This window comes from Lupinus angustifolius, chromosome LG04 (assembly GCF_001865875.1).
Source record: "Lupinus angustifolius cultivar Tanjil chromosome LG04, LupAngTanjil_v1.0, whole genome shotgun sequence".
Lineage (NCBI taxonomy): Eukaryota > Viridiplantae > Streptophyta > Magnoliopsida > Fabales > Fabaceae > Lupinus > Lupinus angustifolius.
The window spans coordinates 15433521-15439520 of record NC_032012.1 but is presented as its reverse complement, the minus strand read 5'-3'; positions in this window follow the sequence as shown (position 1 = coordinate 15439520).

Below are 6000 nucleotides of genomic sequence, written 5' to 3'. Positions count from 1 at the left end.
TCGGAACTCGGAAATTCACATCAGGCTCGGGGTCCTAGAAAGATTGATTGAAAGCACATCAGGCTCGGGGTCCTGGAAAGCATGATTTTAAAACGAGAACGCAGGTCAGGTACTGCCAGAACTCGAGACATTCACATCAGGCTCGGGGTCCTGGAAAGTTAGTGAAAGTACATCAGGCTCGGGGTCCTGGAAAGCATAATTTTAAAACGAGAACGCAGGTCAGTGCTGTCGGAACTCGAAAATTCACATCAGGCTCGGGGTCCTAGAAAGATTGATTGAAAGCACATCAGGCTCGGGGTCCTGGAAAGCATGATTTTAAAACGAGAACGCAGGTCAGGTACTGCCAGAACTCGAGACATTCACATCAGGCTCGGGGTCCTGGAAAGTTAGTGAAAGTACATCAGGCTCGGGGTCCTGGAAAGCATAATTTTAAAACGAGAACGCAGGTTAGGTACTGTCGGAACTCGGAAATTCACATCAGGCTCGGGGTCCTAGAAAGATTGATTGAAAGCACATCAGGCTCGGGGTCCTGGAAAGCATGATTTTAAAACGAGAACGCAGGTCAGGTACTGCCAGAACTCGAGACATTCACATCAGGCTCGGGGTCCTGGAAAGTTAGTGAAAGTACATCAGGCTCGGGGTCCTGGAAAGCATAATTTTAAAACGTAGGGTAATGATATGAATGTTTGAAAATATGAGGATATGTTGTGTGTTATGATGAGAATGATATGGATGATGTCATGTATGAATAATGAATGCATGCTAGATGCCTTTGTTTGTGATGTCGTGATCAATCAAATTGTTTTTTTTTATGGACTCGACTGAAATGCGACCCATGTTGGACATTGTTAAAAAGGACTATTTGCCAGCTCTTGCCATCCATTTTGCCCCAGTGTCATGTTAAGAATTTATTGGAATAGTTGGATCGTCCAATAAATTGCCCTAGTGTCTTTGTCATAGACTTGATGAGAACCTTTCTGAATAGAGGTTATGACTCTCACATCAAAAAACTGCCCCAGTTTGTATGGTTGAGGATGAGCAATAACGAATTTTCACTTGAGGGTGTTCATTTCTTTTCCTTAATTTTTGCCCAGAATACCTTGTGTAGGTACCTGTCAGGAATTCCCTCTTCTTATACTAACTCGCCTTTTCAGGTTTTCGAATTAGCATCGCTCTCCTTTTCTTAGGTTGCCCTTGTGGGTTTTCAACCTAGCGCTCTTTTCTTTTTCTTTTTTGGTTTTTTTTTTTTTTTTGATATTTTTGAACACCCTCAAATGACAATCACGAGTGCATGAAAGCATGAGTCACATTTGAAGTTTGAAGTCGAGGATGCAAGATCTTGCCCTTCCTTGGTTGAGGGATTTTAGACTGATTCCATGATGAACAACTTCAGTCTTACCCAAGTTATAGGTTTCTGGGTACCTTCTTTCGAGAAATGAGGTCAGCCTCCACAAAATGCCCAGTTTGGATTGACACCTTTCGTTTGATTCCAACTTTTTATGTGTTTTCTTCATGCACAACTCCTTAAAAATATATACTAAAAACAGTGATCAAGCAAATTTGGATTTTTGTTTTTGGGTTTTGAGTGTTGATATGATGGTGGTGATGATGAGAGATTGAGATTTAATCTGATGCATTAAAATGAGATATTTTCATTAAAACTTTATGATATTTATTGGAGTCAGCATTTCTTTGCCCTAGTACATTTCTTAGGCAAATCATATTCTCGACAAGGTCTTTTGGGCTTGTATCGTGGCCTGGTTAGGGATTTCAAAGAAAAAGGATAAGGCTCGAAAATGTCTTTCCCAAACCATTTCTCCATTGTCCTATTTCAACAGTTTTCATGACATGACATTCAAGTACTAAGATTTTGTTGGATTTTTGTGATGTAGTAGGTGAATGCCTAATATTTAGGCGATAATCTTCCCGAGGGGTATTTGAATTGTTCCTTTTTGCGGTCATTGATAGTGCACTTTATTTGCCCTAACTTTTGCGTGAGATTTTTTATTGAGGATTCTCAGCGGGCCTTTTGTATATTTTTCCTTTTGTTTTTTATGTTATTTTGCACTTTGACCGATGAACTTTTTTATTTGAATTGCTTAGGATTTTTAACCCTCGGGTTAGATTTGAAAATAGTAGAGTGTATTTATTTCTTAACAATTGAATGTCAAGGAAAACAGTTGAGATACTACCCTACCCAAGGTTATTGATATTTTGCGGGTTTTTTAGAAAAAATCTCCTTTCATAAAGCCTAGGGATCAAATGGGTGACTAGAGATATCTTCATAGTGTTTGGATTTTTCAAAGATGCCTTGTGTCATCAGAAAGATTTGCCTTAGAACATGTACCATTCTAGGTCTTACATTTGCATCATCCTCCATTTCATTAAAGTTATTGAATCAAATATCTCACATTAATGCATGAGTTAATTTTATTTGATTTTTTATTTCTTGTTGTTGTTGGAATGAGATTTGTGGTATGAGGTATGAGATGATAAATTATGATCAATGTATTAGTATGTAATTGTTAAAAAGATGTGTATTAGAAAATATATTCTTATTCATGAAAAGAGACATGAGTGTCCCACCATTTATGACTCTAAAGCCTTGGAGAGGGCGATAGAATTTTATTACATCATTTGCTAGTGCCAAGACAACAACTTGGGGTGATTTGTGCATTTCTCAAACTAGGACGTTTCCTTGAAAGCGGATCAATCTGGTGTTAATCAGATATTGCACTTTGCTTTGTAATTGATCACAATCCTCTGTGAAATGACCAATTGCCCCAGTATGATATTCACAATTAACATTTGGGTTGAATCCTTGTGGGTATGGAGGTTCCACCATCTTTGATGGGATAGGAGTCAGCAATGATCTTTGAAGAAGTTGCGGCAATAACTCGGAGTATGACATCGGGATCGGATCATACAAACTCTTCCTTTTTCGCTTTCGTGGCCGCCCTTCTTTACCATTTGTGAAGGCATAACATGATGCTTGTGGAAAATAAGGTATTTGAGGTTGGTTGAGGGTCTCTGTGAATGCGATTTCCTCTTCCATACCTTCACTTGCAAGATCGCTTTGGATCGAAAGACAAATACATGTAACAAAAATATATTCAAATTCACATTTTCAAACATTAAAAATGTGAAGGTAGATCGGTTTTGGAAAACATAAGTGGCAATTCACAAAAAGCCAGAAAGGATAAACCTTTAAAAGTGTGTTAAAAGGTAAAACTTTCTTACTTTAAACATCACATTTTTAAGACAAAAATGTGAAAGTAGACATGATTTGAAAAAGTAGACCATTTTTCAAATGTAAAACTTTGAGATCTTAAACAAAATAAACATGACGAACAACCACAAAAAACAAGAAACAAATATTCAAGATCACATTTTTAAGAACAAAAATGTAAAAGTAGATCGGATCTGAAAAACACATGTTTAAAAAAAAATCAGTTAGCATTCATGAAAGGTAAAACCTTTTGAAACACAACCTTCGTGTTCCTAAGGTAAAACCTTTGAATAAAAAATCTCAGTACGAAAGTATAAAGGTGAAATAAAATACCCAACATTCATGTTCCACCACTTACCTTAAGTAGAGGATTTAAGACATATGGAGTATAGAGAAGAAGAAGAAACAAAGAGCATGTAGAAAGAAGAAGAAACAAATAGAGTGGAGTAATTGGAATTAATAATAATAATAATAATAAGGGTGGTGTGAAAACGTGGCATTGCATTATAATGCTAGTGAAACATGTTGAAGTTTCAAATTTCAAAAAGAAAATTAAAGTAGTAGCTTCAAATGCATGTTACAGAAAAGAGAAGATTATGTGTCTTTTATTATTTTTTTGTGCTTTAAATGTGTGTTACATAATATTTGTTATTTAACAAATATATATTCAAGAACAAAAAAAATTAAAGTTCACATTTTTAAGACAAAAAAAATGTGAAAGCATCATCACTGATTGAAAACGAATAAAATAAATATGAGGACCAACCACAAAAATTCGTCAAACGACCTTCGAAAGACCAACGAATGTAAGAGGAGGAAAGTTAAATATGGAAGTAACAAAATGAGTTCTTAAAGATCACCTTTTTTTTTTAAAAAAAAAAGGTCAAAAAGAAACAAATACAACCTATATATATATATTCAAAAACCACAAAAAAATATCAAAGAAAACATTTTTATGACATAAAAATGACAAAGTAGCTTAGAACAGAATTATACAGAATGAACCACACATTATAGTATATCTCAATCATCTAAATCATGTGTAACTCAAGAGAACTAATTTAAACAATAAACGGAGAACATCAAATTACATTAAAAAATATCAAGTTATTTTCTAAATTAACAACAATCTAGAAAAGACCAATGCATGTAACAGATATATATTGAAGATCTCATCTTCAACAAAACACATAAAAACATATGAAAATTATATTTGGGAACAAAAAAAGTAATAAAGTTCAAAATTTTAAGGAAGGAAATATGAAAGAGACATCGCTTCGGGACATTAAGACAAATGCATATAACAAATATGTATTCAAGATCACATTTTTCAGACATTAAAAATGTGAAGGTACATCAGATCTGGAAAAAGTAAGTGGCGATCCACAAAAATCCAAAAAGGATAAACATTCTTTGAAAGACAAATGCATGAAACAAATATGTATTCAAAATCACATTTTTCAGACATTAAAATTGTGAAAGTAGATCGGATCTGGAAAAAGTAAGTGGCAATTCACAAAAAGCCAGAAAGGATAAACATTCTTCGAAATACAAATACATGTAACAAAAATGTATTCAAAATCACATTTTTCAGACATTAAAAATGTGAAGGTAGATTGGATCTGGAAAAAGTTAGTGACGATTCACAAAAAGCCAGAAATGATAAACTTTTAAAAGTGTGTTGTAAGTTAAAACTTTCTAACTTTAAACATCACATTTTTAATTTTAAGACAAAAATGTGAAAGTAGACCGGATCTGGAGAAGGAGAAGGAGAAGGAGAAGGAGAAGGAGAAGGAGAAGGAGAGGAGGAAGAAGAAGAGAAGTGAAAATGTGGCATTGCATTAAAATGCTCGTGAAACATGTTGAAATTTCAAATTTCAAAAGAAAATTAAAGCAGAAGCTTTAAATGCATGTGTTACATAAAAGAGAAGATGATGTGCCTTTTATTTTTTTTTTCCCGAAGGATAAATGTGTTTTACAGTTTTGTCCTTTTAAAATCCAAGTGTTAGGTATTGATAATGTCCACTATGATAAAAGTATCATCTCCTTATATTTTTAATATGATAGTAGATGAAATGTCCATTTAAACTCTTAAATAACAAAAATACACATTATTTTATAATTTTAATATCATTTACCATTCATAAAAATGAGAAATATAAGAAATGGCAGCATCTCTTTTGTCCATGAAATGCTCCAAAGTTTGGTTTATTGGAGAACTCTTGTGTTACCTATATTCTCTAGAAATAATTTTGTTATATCAGAAATATTTATATATTGTCAGTATAAAAATTTATGAGTTAATATTTGTGTATTGTCAATATAAAAATTTATGAGTGTAATATTTATACTCTATTAATGTAAATATTTATATATAGTCATATGATCATCTCCATTCATTTAAATTATTTTTTTGAAAAGTCAATGATAATTAAATATGAATGGTAAATGATGCAGTAATAGTGTATAGAACTCATATATTATTGGTGCATACATCTTTTTTTCAAAATTTAAATACAGTCAGTATATTATCTACAGTTCATTTATATTACTTCTATTTAAAACTTAATAATGATTAAATATGAATGATAAATTATACAATAAAGATTTAATATGTATACACTGACAGTGTAAGTGTTGTTTACACTGTCAGTAAATCATATACCATTGATTTATTAACCACCATTGACTCTCAAACAAAAGTAATAGAAATTAATGGTGGATGATATGTTGACAGTATAAAAAACTTTAAACTCATACAATAATACTAT